Source organism: Lactuca virosa, chromosome 2, assembly GCF_052849685.1.
Source record: "Lactuca virosa cultivar CGN04683 chromosome 2, Lactuca_virosa_CGN04683_v6, whole genome shotgun sequence".
Taxonomy (NCBI): Eukaryota; Viridiplantae; Streptophyta; class Magnoliopsida; order Asterales; family Asteraceae; genus Lactuca; species Lactuca virosa.
Window position 1 is genome coordinate 266,913,200 of NC_136427.1, and position 23,018 is coordinate 266,936,217.

The window sequence follows — 23,018 nt, forward strand, 5'->3', positions numbered from 1 at the left end:
TTTGTCACCATAGATGAGAAGGGTTTCGTCATTTGGTAGATTGAGGCGAACGGCCCTTTCGTTACATAGAATGTCGGCACGGTGAGGAACTAACCAATCCATCCCGATGATTACGTCGAAGCTTTTTATGGTGACCGGCATCAGGTCAATTTTAAATGTATGGTTGTCTAGAGTGAGAGTACACTCTGAGTATATATCGCTAGTGCGTTCTACTTTCCCATTTGCCATTTCTACTACATAAGTATCCTTTAGTGATTGGGGATTTTGTTCAAGTAATTGTTTATATTGGTGGCTCACGAAACTCCTCTCCGCTCCACTATCGAATAGTACGCATGCATAAGAGTTATTGAGGAGAAACGTACCGGTAACCACCGCGGGATCCTCAGCTGCTTCCCCATGTCCTATTGCCAGGATTCTTCCTACTCCACCAGCATTAGGGGCTTGTGCTTTGGGGCAGTTTCTTTTGAAGTGACCTGCGTCTCCACAGTTGTAGCAGGTTCGGGTTGCCCCCGTACTGGCGACTTGGTTGATTGGTCGAGTCGGCGCTTTACAGAAACGAGCAGTGTGCCCCTTCCTGTCGCAGTTGTTACAGTGCATCTCCCTACAAGCACCATTGTGGTGAAAATTGCACTTGTTGCACTTGGGTAGGGTTCCAGCATATGGCTTCGGTGGTGCAGTCGTGGCAGCATTAGTGGCAGCATGGACAGCAACAGTTTGTTGCTTCTTAGCGGGGTCCTGTGCTGGTTGGCTCTTCTTTTGGTTCCAGAACTTCCTTTTGTTGTTTCCCCCTTTTGATTGATCAGTGGTGGTGGTTGTAGTATTATGACCGGCTCGGTGGTCAACAAGTTGTTGTGCCAGCTCCCTAGCACTGTCAAAAGTAGTTGGCCTTGAAGCCAGGACACTACTTTGCACTTGGGGAGACAGTCCCCAAAGGTATCGCTCCACCTTTTTCTCCTCCGGAGTAACCATTGTTGGGCAGAGGAGAGCCAATTCATTGAATCGGGTGGTGTAGGTTTCAAGGTCGGACCCCGTCATCCTGAGGTTCCAAAGTTCTTGTTCCAGCTTTTGAATTTCACCTCTCGGGCAGCACTCCTTCATCATCAAGGTTTTTAGTTCTGCCCAGGATATGGAGCTAGCCACTTCGAGAGTAAGTGAATTAATCCGACAGTTCCACCAAGTAAGGGCCCGGCCGGTGAAAGTGAAGGCTGCGAACTTAACTTTGCTCGCTTCGGGGCAAGAGCACACTTGAAAGACTACTTTAGTCTTTTCAAACCATTGCATTAAAGTGATGACTCCCCCGCTCCCATTGAAGTTGTCGGGTTTGCCATTGGTGAAGTCTTTATAGGAACACTCTCTTGTACGCCACGTACTGTCTCAGTGGTTAGAGTTTGTAGCACCCGATCCAGAACCACCAGCTCCGTTTGTCCCTATCTGCGATATTGCGGCCGCTACGGCTGCTGTTACTGCAGCCTGGAACATCGCAGGATCAAACTGTGGAGGCAGCGGCGGAGGAGGTGTTGCTGTGTTGCCGGAAGGTCTTGGTCTTCTCCTTGGCGGCATGGTTCTGTCATAAGTCGTAAACCAATGTACTTTTAGTAAAAGTATATTTATAGAAAGAGAAATCTTTTATACATAAAGTATATTATTACGTTGTTTTCCGGTATGTTTACGATACATACGATTTTATACTTTTAATTGACCCAATACATTGGGTTATGAGGTAAAATGAAAGTATAAAATATTTTATTTGAGTTTCCTTGTTTCCAAGTATATGACTGTTTGTAAAAGTTTCACATATACTAATTTAGTCGGGACATAATTAATATATTATATTTTAAAATGATCTTTATCGGTTACTTAATTAGTTGCAAAGTGCATACCAGTCATATGTGATTAAGATATAATAGTCCTTCGAATAGATGACCCTAACTCCAAGACCACAACCAAACAAGGACAGGAAGTGAAACAAAGATACATAAATTCTAAGTCTATAGCATCTTAGTTACATATGACCTTAGCGCATCCACTTAGCAGCTATTGATCTATAAATAAAGACCTATTTAATTCTCAGATAATTTATTATAGTAACACAAAATACTCCTATAGTATTTGTAAATGTTTAGTTTTGAGTTCTTAAAGTATCCTTTGTAGTGTGTTATTAGGTTTGTTAGATTTGTTGCCCATCCTGACCATCCCCCGGTATATGCAAGTCAATTCCCGGACAGATATAGTTGATCAGGCTATATCCTTCCCAGATTTAATCCACATATACTAAGGCATACTCAAAATGTTCAACTCTTCTTCTTTTGCTTTATGTTTTCGCTAGTTATGATACCATGCGAGCATGTAATGTATGTATGTATACTTTAATCAAGAAAGTCATTTATTTTCTAAGAGTATATTTATTTGAAAAATGCACAAATCAGAGACTATTAGTCCCAATTGTGTTTATAGTTTGTATATCTTATGTGGTTTGATATACTTAATTCACTATAAACTATGCTCTGATACCAATCTGTCACACCCCTAAACCAAGGATGGCGGAAACGTCCGGGGGTGGAGGACTTCATGTATAGTATCATAACAACAATTGTAATAGTAATTGAAGCAAACACAACCAACATATATATAATTGAAAAAGTTACATCATTGTATGAATTACATGTTTACGAAATCAATTACAATATGTTGACAAAATATGAAATAGTAGACGCCTTAACGCCCCATCCTCAAAAGCACTTGGTTACCTGTTTAATGATTTCCTGAGAATAAAAGTTGTTTGAAAAAGTGTCAACACAAAGGTTGGTGAGTTCATAAGCTTTTGTTTGGTATTATTAAAAGCCTTTCGTTTGTAAAAGTAGTATTTGTGTTAGAAAATCCAATATTTTCCTTAATGTGTAAATGTAGTCTTAAAACCCAAAGACCGAAATGTACAAGTAATTTGTCATATTTATAGTAAAACAATGCAAGTTTAAATCGACATAAACTCGTTAAATTTTAATGAAGTTCCCATAAATTCCAATGTTTATTAATACTTTATGTGAGTTTATTATAACCATACTATGACCAAGGTTGCCTAAAACGACGTTCTTCAGGCGTCGGAAATGTTATGACATTTGTCACCCCAGACCTATCGGTCTAACTGTTGCATGCAGTTTAGGTGTGGGTTTGTCAAACCCAATATAGATCTATACACAACTATCACGCTCTCCCTCAAGGAGACTCTGGTTACAATACAGGACTTAATGGTAATTTGAAGTAAATGTCTCACAAAGTCATTAACGGAATTACGTGTTATGAAAACTTGGTACCGTATGGCCGTACCTTGCTTAATGAAAATATCCTTTGTATAAATGTACCCTTTTTAAATGTATGTGTTATGTAATGTATCATAAACTATACCTATTATAGTTTATCAACCAAGGGTAGTACGTAGTAATGTATGCAAACTATATTCAAAATAGTTTATTAAATGTTTGAATGTATCGGTTGTACTTTGATTATAATCACTTGTTATTCTTTATATTTTATATGTCCAAATCCATTTGTAAACTGATGTGTATCTAAATATTAAGATAAAATGTCATATATTGCAATAACATATAATCACATAAAGATATACACCTTGCTCAACATGTTACAAGGTGAAATGAAATTGACAGCAACTTTTCGTTGAATACAGTTTCTGTTACTGTTCTTAGAAAATTTATAGAAACATCATCAAAGCTCTAAATCCAAATCCGCAAATTCTGAGAGTTTGGAATATGAGTCTAGTTTGTTCGTAAATTTTATCATGATTTTTAGTGATCTCTAACAGAGGTGAAAATGTTCATAATCACAGACTGGCCCGGGTTTGCCTCTGAAATGACATGCAGTTTTGTAAAAATCACCATAAATTTTAGAAAAATCATATGGAGATGTGCAAGTAGCCATTTTAAAGCTAAGAGTTTGAACTACTTGCACCTGGAACAGTTTTGAAAACTAAAATATTTAAGTTGACCAAAACAGTCCATGATCGAAGTTCATCTTTTCTGATGTAATCTGATAGAAAAAGTTTAATTGTGTTCTTGATGATTTTACTTGTATTCCCCCCTTAAAACTTAAGAAAAACATGTAAATGTAGGGGTATGAACTCACCCTATGTGGTTTCAGTAGATGAAAGTGAGAGAGAGGAAGTGTTCAACCCAAGGACACTAAGAAGATGTCTTGATGATTCGAGAATCTAACATCGAATAAGATGGAATTTGTGTAAGATATCAATGATTTGAGTAGAATGGAGTGTAATAATTATATGAATGATGAAGATACTTACTAATTGAAGAAATAAATCCCTGAAGAAAGCCTTGAAGTTCTTGAAGTTGAGAGAAAAGATGAGAGAATTTTGGAGAGTGTCCTTTGGTTGCTAAGTGTAGAATGAAAGAACTTTATGGAGAATGAGGAGAGAGGATCAATCCTCCAGCTCTTAGAACGTGGGAAGAGCTGGAGATTGGGTGTAAAGGTTCACTAAAGAGACAATGGGTAGTGGGAAAGAGTGGCTGATCATAGAGTGAGGTGGTGGTGGTTTGCTTTTGCCATAAATTAAGGAAAAGCAAATATTCCCTCAATAATTAGTTCAACCACTAATTCTTTTAATATATTTTTATAAAAACCCTGGAGATTTATATATTTTGGGGCCTTAGTTTATAAAATAAAGTTTTGGGTGAAAATCCCACATTAAAATAATGAAAAACGGAGTTAAAACGAAGTCGTAGTCGAAAAACCGGTAAAAATGGGCCGTCTGCGAGACCCCTCGCATGGAGGCCGGATTCGGACCCTCCCATGCGAGGCTGCTGTCTGATGGCTTCGGATTCGGTCCTGATGAGAGGCTTCGGATCCGAGGCCTCGGATGAGAGGCTTCGGTCCTGAAGCTTCAGTTCCAGGTCCTTAAGGCTATTTTACCCGTTTTTACCCCGTTTCAAGCGATTTTTGACCCGGTTAAGGGTCGATATGACCCAAATGATTACAAAAAGTTAAAGTAACTTTTGAGAGAGGTTTGGGAGAGATTTCAAATAGAAAGAGATAGAGTGAAAACGATTTAGAGAGGTTTCATTTGTGATTAATTTGAGTGTCCGGCTTCACAACGCAAGGTTCGTAAACCCCGTTAAACCGTGTTTTAGTGTCATACACAATCCCGATGATTGTGCAATAGTGTTTATCGCTTTGGTTCGTTGTTTAGCACTGTTAAGGCTAAGGAAAATCAAAAACATGAACTTTCCAAATGATGATTTCTCATTAAAATAGCGAATTGTATAGTGATTACATAACGTAAACCCTAACATACAAGGGTTATTGGAGTTGACCGGTTTGACTTGTTGACTTTGTTTGACTTTGACTTGATCGAAATTTGACGGTTGTCACATAAGGTCCTTTGTATAGTGGTATAAGGAAGCCTTGGATAACCCTAATATGAATATAATAATAATATTTCAAATTGGTAATTATCCAGCTCCATATTTATCCACATGGGATAATTTAGAAACCCTAGGTTATCCTCTAGAAACCGTCCACCCTCTTGGTGGAAGGTTCTGGAGCCTTTTGCACAACTATTGAACAATTGCACTTTAGACCCTGCACTTTTAATTAATTCCATTAATCCCGAAATTAATTCCAATTAATTAATAGTTATAATATTAATATTTCTAATTAATATATTATTCTCATAATATATTAATAAATTATTTATTTCAATTTATTAATTAAATAATAAATCAATATCTCTTTCCAAAAATCATCCTGTCCAATTACTAGGTTTGAGGGCAACCCAAAAGGACTGTGCTACTATCAATTCAAGTTTATACCAATTAAAGTTATGGGCTTAGACACCTAATCCAACATAATTTTCTTTTCCCCAACAAAGATTGAGGAGCATATACCGAAACAAACATGAAAGCAGTGTTCGAGTAAACCCATACCTCTTCAACATCAACAAAACGATCATCACAAATGATTTTATGTTTTTGGAAAACAAGCTTATTCCAAGCACATAAAAGACCAACTGAAAAGCCTCTAGATGAACTACAAAAAAACCAAAGAAAGCATTACCCCACAACTGAAAAATAGACCACAGATCAATATGCAGAGCTTTAGTCTCCTGAACAACAAGAATATTAATCTTGTGAGTATTACATAAATTCTTGATCCATATCCTATTTTCCAAATCTCCAAACCCATGAACATTAATAGAGATAACATTCATTGATAAACAATATGTTCTCCATTTGCAGCTCTGATACTCTCAAGATTTTTTTCACAACCCGTCATATCATAACCAAGTGTATTTCCCACAACAATAATCACTTCCAATTGATCTATCAATGGAAAACCCTTTAGATTTTTTTTTATAAAATTAACATCAAAACCATCCTCAATCTCTTTTCTATTTGAACTTACCCTTTTAGAGCCACTTTCACTAACAACATCGACCTCAAGAGCATCCAATTCATTATCAACATTAGGGATATTACCAAATTTAGACACTTGAGGGGTAAAACCAGGTGGGAAATGAGGTTCTGAGTCCGAAGGTTTAAGAGGTTGATCTCTAGGACCAACGTGAGGTTGTGAACAATTAACCGAAAAGATCTTTTCTGTTTCCTATTACAACCAACCTCATTACCTATGAGAGAAGCCAAATTAAAAGGATAACTATTAAATGAATCGTCAATCTTAGTCTCACCCAAGGCAAGTGCAGGTACATCAAACTGAGGAAGAGGTACATCAAACACAGAAGATCATCCACATGAAGTGCATCTTGAACCGATTGCTCTAAAACTTCATTATCATTATCTTGTAAATCCCCTCCTGCCACTTCTTTATCAATATCAACTTTAATGCCACTACCAAAGTTTGGGATCCAAGAATTAGTCTCACGAAAGCGTGCGCACTACTCCACTCTAAGCAATTTAACAAAAATTGATTCAAACACCAATGATGCACGATTTGAAAGTATAAGAACTGTCATGAAATATCTATTTTGCTCATCTTGGTTCTCTAATAATAGTATTTTGCCTCACCTGCTAACAATTTTCTTGAAAGTTGATTGTCACAAAGCTAATAAAGGAACACCTTCTATTTGGATATGAACAATTCTTTCATCAATAAAAAAATCATTGTTCCATGTTTTCAGAACAAAAAACCATGTGTTGATACCTGCATAATTAATAAATCAATGTCTAGTCTCCAATTATTTGAAATCCAAAAGAATCCATAAACCACCAAGAAACAAGAAATCGCAATTCATAAATCCTTCGCCTTGAACTATGCTACGTGTATTATCAATAGAACTGAAGTCTTTAAAGCACCCAAGAAGCGCCATAGGATAGTTAGGTCTTTGATCACCATCACAAATAATTGTAGTTTTTGGCGCACACGCATCCGACCCTAATCCTTTATCATTCAAGTTTTTATCTCCTGATAACACATTAGTATAAGAGTTCTTCCCCTCAAAATTCTTGTTATTAGTACTTGAAGCAATAGGAATAGAAGCGGGTTTAAGTTTAACTGCCTCCCTAAAAAACCTAGCCATGTTAGCATGAATACGTAAGTTTCCTATCCGAATGTTACATAGAGATTCCAATAAGATTTTATGGTTCTTGATCTTAATGAATCTAACAAACGCAAACTTCTGGCCCAATTTGTTCTTATTCTTAGCAATAAAAACATCAACGACAACACCGACTCACCCACATATATTCCACAATTCACGCATAAATAGTTGAGAAGGAAAATTAGAGACGTAAACTGTGATCGCAATTTTATCTAATTGATGTTCTTTCGAATCCATCTTGTGTAAATGCCCTAATCTTTGGAATACAGAAGTGTGTTTCTTACCTTGAACCGTAGTCCAATCATATTCTTTCATTGAACGTGGAAGAAAAAATGATCACGAAAAACCTTCACAGGCGTTTGACCCGCCGTACAGACCTCCAATTTGTTGGAATTTAATTGTCCGATTAGCCTATATAATAATCCTATTAAAATAAATAAATTTATACCTAATCAATGTTAATCATATTCAAATTTACCAAATATATTTACATTTTTTTACATAAAATATTTATTAAAATCTTTACAAAAATAAAAACAAACAAAACTTAAAAAAAACATAAAAAAATATATTCGAACAAAACGTAAAAAAAGACTAAAAATATTTATTTGAACAAAACGTCAAAAAACTCTAAATCATAAAAAATATAAATAAATAAATAAATTAAAATGTAAGCGTACAAAATATAAAAATAATATATATATATATATATATATATATATATATATCATTACTATATATAAAAGCCCTTTTATTATGGTGCCGCCAACATCAAATTTATTGGGTTTTCAGAACGCCACGTAAACTGTCTTCCAAACGACGCCATCCGCATCAAACTTGATTCACGGCGACTCATATTCTATGATGTCGTATCCGGTTGAACTTTCTGACATTTCTCATTCACAACGTTCCACACACATGTAAATCAACGTCGACCCACATCATCCATTTTCATGATCGAAGGTTTTGAATACGCCATTTTGCATCAAATTGGATGCACTTTCTTTGTCGTCGTAACCAATTTCCAAGAATAACAAATATGCTATGCAATCATCCACCGATTCGTCTTCAATTTCGTTTCCTTCATCCTCGTGAAGAACAAAATTTTTATTATTAAAAAAAATCCTCATTCTTATTTCCCTTGTGGTTTTTCTTGTTCTGTTCAATGCTCTGTTTCTTAATCTATTCTAAATCTATCACAGAAGAAGGCACGAAGTGTGATCAGGGGCACGCAGGTAGGTCTAATTCAGGATTCACATGGTTTCGAAGGTACTAATCTTTATCTATTGTTAATATATTTGTTTCACCTTTTGCTTCTTTGTTCCACCACCGCTTCCCTTTTATACATATATTTTTAAGGAACAACCGATCGATAATGATGGAAGTGAGGATGTTTGGGGATTTCTGATCACCTATTCACTACACCACTGAGTCACAATTGAGACATGTTTTTACCACCGCTCCTCTTCTATACGTTTTTTTTTCTTTTTTTTCTACAGGTTATTTTGTAATTACATAGTGGTCGCTGATTCACTCAAGTGCCAATGACAACCATCTCCAGGGGTTAATTTGGGCGAGTCTTAATGTCTTTCCCAATCTTCTAGTGCCTTATTATCTGACAGCACATTATCAGGTCCAATCTCCTCTTCTCTACTATTGAACCCTTAAATTTCAATAAGAATCAACAAGCTAGGGTTTAATGCCCTAACAGGTTTAGTCAATCATCTTTTAGTTTCAATTTTCATATGACTGCAAACTAAAGTAATTATGGTTTGGTCAATCATCACTTATTTTGACTTTTTCTATCATGATATCATTCAAAAGTAAAAATAATTTTTTTTATTAACCTTATTTTATCACTAATTTGGCGGATCGTAGTTTAGCTTCTCTGTTTCTCTTCAATACTCAGTTTCTATATTCAGTTTGAGTTAATTTCGTTCTATATAGGAAATGTCATATCCATTTTCTTTGTTTGTATGTGATCGTACAGTAAGAGTTCTACACCAGCATACAACAAAAAACTCCCACAAGTGGTAGGCATCTTCCATCTTTTCCTTATTGGCTAAATGTTATATCCATTTTCCGTGTTTAACTTAATGAATAGTTTCCATTGCTAATGAGATCTTATCGACTTATGATTGGCTAAATGTCATATCCATTTTACTTGTTTGATTTAATGCATTGTTTCTGTAGCTAATGAGATCTTATTGACTTTAGGTGCATAAGTGGCAGGAAGAAAAGAAATTTGTCACACCCCCAAACCGGTAAAACGGCGGAAACGTTCGGGGGCAGATGACTTCATGTACAGTATAACAACAATTACATAATAGTAATCAAAGTACAACAACCATGATATTTATAAAGTATAGTTTTACATCTGTGTTCAAATCAATGTTTACTTGACACCAAAATGTATAGCAAAAACTAAAATACATAAATCAATGAAGTTTCGTCTTTTCAAAACCTGTGGGTACCTGTTTACTGATTCCCTGATAATACAGGTAGTTTTAAAAAGAGTGTCAACAATTAAGTTGGTGAGTTCATAAGCATGTTTGCATTTGAAATCTGTCATTTGTTCCTTAAAAATGTACATGTTTTCTTCCAGAAAATCCAATATTTTCTGTTGTAAATGAATTGTAGCCATAGTATCTTAAGATTTAAAATGTATAAGTGTTGTTGTACTCTGAAATAATATAATGTAGTTTTAATTCAAATAAAACCATAAAATGTATGTTTTCTCTGTACTGGAATAGTATTATGTATTTGTACTTGTATGAAAACTTTGTAATGTAAGTGTCTGGATTCACCAGCTATACTGTAAAATACTGTATTGTAGTATTATTATTTAATAAAACTATGTGAAGTTGTTTACGTATTCATACACTAATCGTATTGTTCAATACCAAATTGTGAGTTATTATAACCATGCTTGATGACCTAGGATGGCCTGAATACGATGTTCTTCAGGCGTCAGAATCGGTACGACATTTGTCACCCAGGCCTGCCGGCCTAACTGTAGCTAACAGTTTAGGTGCGGGACTGTCAATCCCGTATTGATCTATACACAAGTGTCACGCTCTCCTTCCAGGAGACTCATGTTATAATTTCAAGGCTTGGTTGGTACTTAGATAAGTACTTGAAGTATATCTCACAAAGCTATATTGACGGTTACGTGTAGAATAAAGAAAAGTCATTTTGTATTGATAAAATCGTATGTATGATACATAAACTATACTTAGTATAGTTTATATATTCTTCTTTGTATTAAATCCCGAACTAGTAAAGTAGTATCTTTATTTTAGTAAAAACGAAAATTGAAAACTATTTGAATAGTTTTAATATTAATACAAGATTCCTTGTGTTTTACTTGTATCCCCCCCCCCCCTTAAAAATATAAAAAGATAGTGAAAATGTAGGGGATATGAACTCACCAGATAAGGTGGTGATGCGTACAACACTTCGCTTCTTAAAATAATCTCTTTTGACGAAACTGCGAGTTTCTGCTGAAAAACAGGTTCTGCGCGGGCAGAGTTTCAAACCGAAAAACTCTTTTCTCGAAGACTTCGGGTGTTCCGGGGCTCTCTTCTAGTGCTAGGGAGGTTCCTTAAGCTTCGCGGGGTTTTAGAGTGGCTTGAGAGGGTGTAGAGTGTGAAAGAAGGTGTAAGTTTCCAAAATAAATCGGGCATCCTCGCATGCTATTTATAGGGGGGTCCTTACCTTCGGTACGCTGGGCGTTCCTGCGAGGTACGTTGCACGTTCCGGAACGCGGGGCGCGTGTTCGTGTTCCGAGCTTTGTACGTGTCACGCATGCGAAGGAGTTAGGTGGCTGACTCCGGACCAAGTTTCTGCGAACGCGGGGCGTTCCCCTTCGGACACTCCTCGAAAATTGCACCCTTAACTTCAAAAATTCATATCTTTCACATACAAGCTCCATTTTCGACGTCCTTTATATCCACGCGTAGGTGAGACCGTATTCTACGACTTTCGTTTAGACTTCGTTGGCTAATTTTGACTTTATTTTTAAAGTTATATTTTTAATAGGCCGGGACAGAAAAAGTCCGTTAAAAATTCATAACTTCTTCATACGACGTCCGTTTTTGTCTATCTTTTTACCGTTGTACTACCATTGACAAGATCTTCGATTCTCGTTTAGGTTGTGTCAGCTAAAATCGCTTGATTTATAATTCGAATTCCGGGCTGCACACTGTTATGCCGAATCTTAAAAAATTCATAACTTCCTCATACGAAGTCAGATTTGGATGTTCTTTCTATGCACGCTCTCGGTTTAACGTATGATACAACTTTCGTTTAGATCGCTAAGGTTAAAAAGCATTTTATTGTAAACTCACTTTTTACGTCACACAATGTCGTGCCGGTTCTGTCATGAAACTTCGATAGGCCATAACTTCTTCATTATAACTCAGATTTCGGCGTTTTTTTTTTATATCTCCGAAATCCTTGTCACGACCACTACAACTTTCTTCATAGATATCGGGTTTATCTAACATTTTATTTTAATTTATTATGTCTTTATTTCTTTAAAACGAGTTACAATGGTTGACCTAGACTATTACATTGACTTGAAATAACGGGTTGTTATATTATCCCCCCGTTAGAGGGAATTTCGTCCCGAAATTGTTTCTAAAGTGGTACTCATGAACTAGGGAAAAGATGCAGGTACTTTTGTTTCATCTGATCTTTCCGTTCCCAAGTGAATTCAGGTCCTCGCTTGGCATTCCAGCGAACCTTCACTATTGGTATACGACTTTTTTTTATTCTTTTGATTTCCCTGTCCATGATCTCCATTGGTTTAGGGAAGCGCAACAAAACCGGGTACCCGCTTTCGGAACCGGAACCGCCTTAGAACCGCCGGTTCCGAAACCGGAACTGCCTTAAGCGGTTCCGGTTTTCATTTTTTCAGAACCGCTACCCACTGGGTACCCGTTGGAACCGGTTTATATATATATATATATATATATATATATATATATATATATATATATATATATATATATATATATATATATATATATATATATATAACGTGTTATTAATTTGTTTCTAGCTAAACTTTTGTACAATGAAGAGTGAAGACCTTTTGATTCATAGAAACTCTACGAAGTGAAGACTCTTGTTTAACTTGATTTCGTCGAGTGTAATTACAAGAGTCTCGTCAGACAGACACTTCTTTAGATTAGATACGTGAAAAGTGGGATGTATGTTATTGAGTTCATGTGGTAGTTTGAGTTTGTAAGCCACCGGGCCGATTCTAGCAAGAATTTCGAATGATCCGATGTACCTTGGATTTGATTTTCCATGTTTGCCAAAACGTATCATTCGTTTCCAGGGTGAGACCTTTAACAGGACGCGGTCACCAACCTGAAATTCCAATGGTTTTCATCGTTTGTCTGCATAACTCTTTTGTGTGTCTCTAGAAGCTTTCAGTCATTCCCGGATTTGGACAATCTTCTCTGTTGTTTCTCGAATGATCTCGGGACCGGTTAGAGTGCTTTCGGGTACTCGTTTCTTTGCCAGTTACGTATCACCCACTTCAGCCCAGCAACAGAGGAGATCTGCACTTACGGCCATAGAGGGCTTCAAATGGAGCAACTTTGATGCTAGTGTGATAGCTATTGTTGTATGAGAATTCGACGAGTGGTAAATGGGTATCCCAAGCTTTACCAAAATCTATCACACAAGCTCTCAACATGTCTTCCAGCGTTTGTATGGTTCTCTCGCTTTGCCCATCAGTCTGGGGATGGTACGCTGTACTCATGTCGAGTTTAGTTCCCAAGGACTTTTGCAGTGATTGCCAAAACCGCAAGGTAAATCTACTATCTCGGTCAGAGATAATGGATATTGGGACACCATGCAATCGTACTATCTCTTTAATGTACGTCCTTGTTAACTTCTCCATTTTTTCAGTTTCCTTTATTGGTAAGAAGTGCGCGGACTTGGTTAATCTGTCGACGATTACCCAAATGGTGTCATGACCACCAGTTGTCTTGGGCAACTTGGTTATGAAATCCATAGTTATCCGCTCCCACTTCCATTTGGGTATTTCTGGTTGTTGTAGTAAACCCGAAGGCTTCTGGTATTCTACCTTGACTTTGGCGCAAGTTAGGCACTTGCCCACATAGGTAGCAATTTCAGCTTTGTTGTTAGGCCACCAATAGAGTTTCTTAAGGTCCAGGTACATCTTGTCTGAACCAGGATGAACAGAGTATCGAGTTTTGTGGGCTTCGTTCATGAAAACATCTCTGTAGTCACCAAACTTCGGTGTCCAGATCCGATTCATGAAATAACGAACTCCGTTACCCTTGACTTCTAGGTTTTTATCCATTCCTCTTAAGGATTCACCTGTCACATTCTCATGTTTCAAGGCTTCCAGCTGAGCCTCTTTGATTTGTGTGGACAGGTGTGAATGGATAGTCATAGTTAGAGACTTTACTCAGCGGCCCGAGTATTTTTTCGACTAAGGGCATCTGCTACTACATTGGATTTACCGGGATGATAGCGAATCTCGCATTCGTAATCATTGAGTAGTTCCACCCATCGTCGTTGTCTCATGTTGAGTTCTTTCTGATCGAATATGTGTTATAGGCTTTTGTGGTCTGTAAAGACTATGCATTTCGTACCATAAAGGTAATGCCTCCAGAATTTTAGAGCAAAAATCACTGCTCCCAGTTCAAGGTCGTGTGTGGTATAGTTGACCTCGTGGTTCTTAAGCTGTCTTGAGGCATATGATATAACCTTTCTTCATTGCATAAGAACGCAGCCTAGCCCTTGCCTGGACACATCGTAGTAAACTACAAAATCTTCCGTCCCTTCTGGGAGGGACAAGACCGGGGCGTTGCAGAGGGATCGCTTTAGTGTCTGGAAAGCAGTTTCTTGTTTCTCCTCCCAGTTAAAGGTTACACCCTTCTGAGTCAGGGTGGTGAGTGGTTTTGCGATCATAGAGAAGTTTTGGATGAACCTTCGGTAGTAGCCAGCGGGACCTAGAAATTGACGAATCTCTGTTGGGGTTCGTAGGGTCGCCCAGTTTTCGATAGCTTTGATTTTAGAGGGATCCACATGTATCCCTTCCTCGATGACCACATGACCTAGGAATTCCACCTTTTGGATCCAGAATTCGCACTTTGAGAACTTCGCATATAACTTCTCTGCCCTTAATGTTTCCAAGACTTGTCGCAAGTGTTGATTGCGCTCTTCCTTACTTCGGGAATAGACTAGAATGTCGTCGATGAAAACTATTACGAACTTGTCTAAGTAAGGTCGACACACACGGTTCATCAGGTCCATGAACACTGCGGGTGCATTTGTTAAACCGAAGGGCATTACTACGAATTCATAGTGACCGTAGCAAGTTCTAAAAGCGGTCTTTGGAATATCATCCTCCTGGACTCGTAGTTGATGGTATCCTGATCTTAGGTCAATCTTTGAGAAGAAACTTGCTCCTTGAAGTTGGTCAAAAAGGTCGTCGATTCGAGGCAAAGGGTATCGGTTCTTGACAGTGAGCTTATTTTATTCCCGGTAGTCTATGTACATGCGGAATGATCCATCCTTCTTCTTCACAAACAAGACCGGCGCTCCTCAGGGTGAGAAGCTTGGTCTTATAAATCCTTTGCTTAGAAGTTTGTTTAATTGACTGGATAGTTCTTGCATCTCTGACGGTGCTAAACGGTAAGGGGATTTGGCTACGGGGGTAGCTCTGGGAATCAAGTCGATTCTGAATTCGACTTGGCGTTCAGGAGGGACTCCTGGGAGATCTTCCAGGAATATATCAGGGAAGTTACAAACTTCGGGGATATCTTTGATATCTTTCACTTCTTATTTCTTATCTATCACGTGAGCTAAGAAAGCACAGTATTCTTTGCGAAGATACTTCTGGGCATTGATGCAAGAAATGATTTGGAGGTTCGTATCGGGTTTGTCGCCATAAATAACGAGGGTTTCTCTACTTGTCAGATTAAGACGAATGACTTTTTCATAACATAGGATATCAACACGATGTGGGCTTAACCAATCCATGCCGATGATAACGTCGAAGCTTTTTATTGAGACCGACATAAGGTCAATTTGGAAGGAATAGTTGTTTAGAGTAAGTATACATCCTATGTATATGTCGTTTGTGCTCTCGGTCTTTTCGTTTGCCATCTCTACGATAAATGTGTCTTTTAGTGATTGGGGATTTTGTTTTAGCAGGTGTTTGAATTTATGGCTCACGAAGCTTTTCACCGCACCACTATCAAATAGAATGCATGCGTAAGAATTATTGAGAAGAAACGTACCTGTGACCACAGTAGGATCTGCTATCGCTTCTTCGTGACCAATTGCCAATACTCTTCCCACACCACCAATATTCCATGTCTTTGGGCAGTCTCTCTTGAAGTGTCCGGTTTCATCATACCCATAAAAAGCCTGGATTACTCCAATACCGGGGACTTAGGTGATAGGTTGTGCCGGTGCTCTACAGAAACGGGCGGTGTGCCCCTTCCTGTTGCAGTTTTTACAATGCATTTCCTCACAAAATCCCGTATGATGGAAGTTGCATTTATCACACTTGGGAAGATTTCCAGCATATCGGTTGGAAGGTGTTGGAGCAATAGGAGCTGTAGCAGGAACAATAGCTAGAACAGTAGCAGGAACAGTAGCAACGTGTATTGCCATAGTTTGTTGCTTCTTTGAAGGCTCTTGTGACGATTTCCCCTTTCTTTTGTTCCAAAACTTCTTTTTGTTGCCTCCTTCTTTGGGTTGCTCGGGAATGGCTGTCATGGAGCCTTGGCGAACTCCATGATCCATGAGTGTTTGCGCCAGACGTTTGACACTGTCAAAAGTAAGTGGATTTGCAGCTATAACGTTTCCTTGGATTAGGGGATTTAATACCTAGATATACATATCCACTTTCTTACTTTCCGGGGTGACCACCCGGGACATAGAATAGCCAAGTCACTAAATATGGCCGTGTATGCAGCAATGTCAGAGTTTTTCATCGTTAAACCTCAGAGTTCTTGCTCTAGTTTCTGTACCTCGCCTCTCGGGCAGTATTATGCTAACATTAGGACTTTTAAATCTTCCCAGCTCATAGCATTGGCTACTAGGAGAGACAACGACTTGACATAGCCGTTCCACGAAAAGAGGGCTCTGTCTAAGAAAGTGCATGCCGCAAATTTCACTTTGCTAGCTTCAGGGAACGCACAGATTTCAAACACCGATTATGTTTTCTCAAACCAGCATGTTAGAGCAATGACACCTCCGGTGCCATCAAAAGATTTGGGTTTGGCATTCGAGAAGTCTTTATAAGAACACTCCCTTGGGTGTCCGAGACTTTCCCCATTATTAGAATTATGGGCACCACTACCCGCCCCACTAGCACCACTTGCGTTAATTTGAGTCATGGCGGCTGCTACGACAGCTGTTACAGCAGCCTGAAAGACCGCAATATCCATTGGTGGAGGTGGTGGCGGTGGAAGAGGTGGTGTTGTTGTGTTGTTGAAACGCCCGGGATTTCTTCGAGGTGGCATAATTCTGCCATAAATTCAAAGATAAAATGATGATAAGTTTTCAATAGTGGTTATGGGAATTCTTAGTGACATACGTTTTGTGTTCCAACTTTATTGGATTTGTATGTTATTAAGAAAATAGAAAATCTACTAATAAGTATATTATTTCTTTAACAACTTATGAACTCAATGGTAGCATCCAATGAAATAAAATGCATGCCAATTTCATTGATTAAAGGTTTTAGTACATGGTTCTAGAAAACTTGACCTTGATAAAGGTGTAGAGTACATCAATGAACAGGGAAAATTTTGACAGCATTACGACCTATGGATAGTGTAATCACTTATTCAACAGGTCAAACTTACATACAAGAAAAGAGTAGTACTAATGTTTACTCAAAATACTTAATCTATAATGTACATGAGTAGCATAAGAACAACTCGTGGTGCATGGTATTCAGAGAACTGTGGGGTGGAGTTATGAAGGTTTGCATCTTCTTTACTCGGTGCTCAACCTCAATGACACGTTTCTCCATTATAGCATGACGTCCCCGAAACTGTCTCAACTCAGCTCAAGTTGCGGTAACTTCCTTTTGTAGAGCCTTGGTGTGATCTCTAGTATGGTCATGATCTTCGTCTAGATGACGAAGGCGGACTGCAGTAAATTTTGTAGTGGCACCAACTTCCATGACTTGGTCGGTGGTTGCTCTTGCTTGCTTTCCTTGGCAGGCGATGCGACGAACCATGACAGGTAGAGCCTTGTCTGCTGAGCCTCCTTTACTGAGGTTGTAGAAACCTCGTTCCATTCCGTAGGGTGGGCACTGTCCTTGTTATTTACTCCATCTCTTTAGATCCACTGCCCATCGGGGCGCTGGGCCCTGGAAGTTCCGTCGGGGGTTCTCAGCGTCTTGTGGTGGATTGTAAACTTCTGGTTCCGAGTCAGTGTATTCCTCATCTTCTTCATTTTCTTAAATCTCTTCAGGATCTTCCTCGGGATCTTCCTCGATCTAGCCTCTATTTCCTTGGTTAGGATAGTGGGGATCTCCAAGGATGAAAAATCCTGCCATATTGTCTATACGAGAATAGAGGTAAGAAGCATAGAAAGAATTTAAGCATGTTGTTTTATAGTATCATAAAATACTCCTATAGTATTTTAAATAAAGATTCTTTGTATGGTTTGTTGGTAAGTTTTAGACTCGTCATTCACTACGACTATTTCTCGGCATACGTTAGTCATATCCTAGATAAATATAGTTGATCAGGCTATATTTATCCCAGACCTGATTACATACCCCGAGACTTACTCGTAGTGTTCAACTCATCTCAAATACTTTTTGTTTTTGTTACCATTATAAAAAAATGTTACGTCAGAGAGTTTTAGTCCCATTGTATTTATAGTTTTTATTTCTTATGTGGTTTGATATACTTAATTCACTATAAACAATGCTCTGATACCAATCTGTCACACCCCCAAACCGGTAAAACGGCGGAAACGTTCGGGGGCGGATGACTTCATGTACAGTATCACAACAATTGCATAATAGTAATCAAAGTACAACAACCATGATATTGATAAAGTATAGTTTTACATCTGTGTTCAAATCAATGTTTACTTGACACCAAAATATATAGCAAAAACTAAAAGACGTAAATTAATGAAGCTTCGTCTTCTCAAAACCTGTGGGTAACTGTTTACTGATTCCCTGAGAATACAAGTAGTTTTGAAAAGAGTGTCAACAATTAAGTTGGTGAGTTCATAAGTAGGAATGGCAACGGGAGGGTTCGGGGCGGGGCATGGTTTCCCAAACCCGACCCGATATTTTTCGGGTATCTTATCGGGGCGCCCCATTGGGTTTCGGGTTTTCCCATCGGGTTTTGGGTTTTCCCATCGGGTTTCGGGTATCTTATTGGGTTTATAACAATTCATAACAAAATCTTTATTCCGTTTTAGGGTACCCCGATGTCGTATAAAAATACATGTTCTAGCCTCCCTTTTAAAATAAAAATATGATGCATCACTTTAATAAAATAAACTGGACGTTATATTAAAAATTATTTGATTTAAGTTTATTATAATACGTCAAAACATAAATAATTATTAATAACTAAAAAGATTATTTGATTTAAGTTTAGTGTAATACGTCAAAACATAAAAAATGATCATTCACACCGTATTTTTAAAAACTAAAAAGATTGTCCACAGTAAGTATTTTATCTTTGAATGTGTGCAATTAACATCAAAATGATTCGTGTATATATATATATATATATATATATATATATATATATATATATATATATATATACACACACACATATAATCGGGTCAGGGCGAGGAGAACCCACTCCCTGCCCCGAACCCGATAAAAAACCCGATAACGACCCGTTACCCGACCCGAAATGATCGGGTTTCCCCGTCGGGTTCGGGCGTTTTTGCCATCCCTAATCATAAGCATGTTTGTATTTGAAATCTGTCATTTGTTCCTTAAAAATATACACGTTTTCTTCCAGAAAATCCAACATTTTCTGTTGTAAATGAACTGTAGCCATAGTATCTTAAGATTCAAAATGTATAAGTGTTGTTGTACTTTGAAATAATATAATGTCGTTTTAATTCACATAAAACCATAAAATGTATGTTTTCTCTGTACTGGAATAGTATTCTGTATTTGTACTTGTATGAAAACTTTGTAAATGTAAGTGTCTGGATTCACCAGCTATACTGTAAAATATTGTATTGTAGTTTTATTATTTAATAAAACTATATGAAGTTGTTTACGTATTCGTACAATAATCGTATTGTTCAATACGACGTTCTTCAGGCATCGGAATCGGTACGACATTTGTCACCCAAGCCTGCCGGCCTAACTGTAGCTAACAGTTTAGGTGCATGATTGTCAATCTCGTATAGATCTATACACAAGTGTCACGCTCTCCTTCCAGGAGATTCAGGTTATAATTTTAGGGCTTGGTTGGTACTTAGATAAGTACTTGAAGTATATCTCACAAAGCTATATTGATGGTTACGTGTAGAATAAAGAAAAGTCATTTTGTATTGATAAAATCGTATGTATGATACATAAACTATACTTATTATAGTTTATATATTCTTCTTTGTATTAAATCCCGAACTAGTAAAGTAGTATGTTTATTTTAGTAAAAACGAAAATTGAAAACTATTTGAATAGTTTTAATATTAATACAAGATTCCTTGTGTTTTACTTGTATCCCCCCCCCCCCCTCCTTAAAAATATAAAACGATAGTGAAAATGTAGGGGTATGAACTCACCAGATAAGGTGGTGATTCGGACAACACTTCGCTTCTTAAAATAATCTCTTTTGACGAAACCGCGAGTTTCTGTTGAAAACCGGGGTCTGCGCAGGCAGAGTTTCAAACCGAAAAACTCTTTTCTCGGAGACTTCGGGTGTTCCGGGGCTCTCTTCTAGTGCTAGGGAGATTCACTAAGCTTCGGGGGTTTTTAGAGTGGCTTGAGAGAGTGTAGAGTGTGAAAGAAGGTGTAAGTTTCCAAAATAAATCGGGCAGTCTCGCATGCTATTTATAGGGGGTCCTGACCTTCGGTACATTGGGCGTTCCTGCGATGTACGCTGCTTGTTCCGGAACGCAGGGCGTACCCTTGTACGCGGGGCGGAGGAGCGGGGCGCGTGTCCGTTTTCAGAGCTTCGTACGTGTCACACATGCGAAGGAGTTAGGTGACCGACTCCGGACCAAGTTTCTGCGAATGCGGGGCGTTCCCCTTCGGACACTCCTCGAAAATTGCACCCTTAACTTCAAAAATTCATATCTTTCGCATACAAGCTCCTTTTTCGACGTTATTTATATCCACGCGTAGGTGAGACCGTATTCTATGACTTTCGTTTACACTCCGTTGGATAATTTTAAATTTATTTTTAAATTTGGATTTTTAATAGGCCGGGTCAGGAAAAGTCCGTTAAAAATTCATAACTTCTTAATACGACGTCCGTTTTTGTCTATCTTTTTACGTTGTACTACCATTGACGAGATCTTAGATTCTCATTTAGGTTGTGTCGGCTAAAATCTCTTGATTTATAATTCGAATTCTGGGCTGCACACTATTATGCCGAATCTTAGAAAATTCATAACTTCCTCATACGAAGTCAGATTTGGATGTTCTTTTTATGCACGCTCTCGGTTTAACGTATGATACAACTTTCATTTAGATCGCTAAGGCTAAAAAGCATTTTATTGTAAACTCACTTTTTACATTACACAGTGTCGTGCATGTTCTGTCGCGAAACTTCGATAGGCCATTATTTTCTTCGTTGTAACTCAGATTTCGGCGTTTTTTTATATCTCCGGAATTCTTGTTACGACCACTACGACTTTCTTCATAGATATCGGGTTTATCTAACATTTTATTTTAATTTATTATGTCTTTATTTATTTAAAACAAGTTACAATGGTTGACCTAGACTATTACATTGACTTGAAATAACGGATTGTTACAAAAATGGAGCTAAAAAGAAAGGAATGGTTCTTCCATCAAATCCATTATTACTTTTGATAATGTCAATTACTATGTAGGCTAAAATCAACGAATGAAAGTTAAGAGTTTTAAAACATGTTGTTTTGTTTTGACTTAACACCATAGAAGCATGTAATCTTCTTCTACTATGACAGAAAAAGCTCAAATATATGTTGGCTATTTTTTGGTCGGTCAACATTAATTTTGACTATTTTTTCTAGCCTTCTTGATCTGAACCTAGAAAACTAAAGCTAGCATTTTAACATCAAAGAATAACAAAGATGATGCAAAAAAATCACTTAGTTTAATTGTAAAAGGAGACTAACCTAACTTTTAACAAATCATCCTTTTTTTTCTCTTCAGCAAGCCAATTAAAAAAACTTGAACTTAATGGAAATGAGTTGCTCAACCGAGAAGTTGACTGCCAAAGAATAAGTAAGTTTGTGTTCAATTTGAAGGTAAATTACAAAAATAATCCTTATTCTTTTTAATTTTACCATATTTAGTGTAAAATCGTAAGTTTTTTTAGTTTGGTCTTTGAGTAAAGCACTACGTTAATGGTTTGCTATGTAGGTACACAACCTTATCAGTAATTACGATATTTGTAAAACACTTGTTACTTCAAAATACTTACATAAGATATTTGTATAACACTTGTTTCTTCAAAATATCCAATGATCTCAAAGCACTACGTTAATGGTTTGCTATGTAGGTACACAACCTTATCAGTAATTACGATATTTGTAAAACACTTGTTACTTCAAAATACTTACATAAGATATTTGTATAACACTTGTTTCTTCAAAATATCCAATGATCTCACATTATGTTCAGGTGTGTAGGCATATGTGCGGCAAGCATATTTCATTACTTTAACAATGGTGTGATGTTGCAAGTGTAGAGGTATTTATAAACTAATTTATAAATGTACAACTCTCCGAAGCCAGTGATTCAACATTTCATGTGTTGCTCAAAAGCAATGATTAAAAGGATTTCCCTTATTCAATAACTTTATTATGGAATTTAGCTTTCCAACTAGCCTAAATTTTCACAATTTTTGTTCGTTGTGTCTATTAGGAAATTATGAATTTATCGAGTGTCATCTGACTTCGTTGGGGTGAACACCAGGCGTTAGGTCATCACATCGTATCATCTTCTTCTGGTCTTTGTAAGTATGTTTCCCCGCCTCCGTCAAAGGTGCACTTAAATTATGTTGTGTATTATATTCTAAAGGTTGCGAGATCTAAAAAAAGCTTTTAAAGTCCCAAATCCTTCTAATTCATGCTAAATTCTCTAGGTCACGTCGAATTAAGAAGTAGTTAATCTAGAAATAAAGATCAATGGGCAACCAAGGAACAACTGGCTAAAGCCTTGAATCATAAATCAAAGGTGGCATCTCATGATTAATCCCAATATCCATAGAGAGCA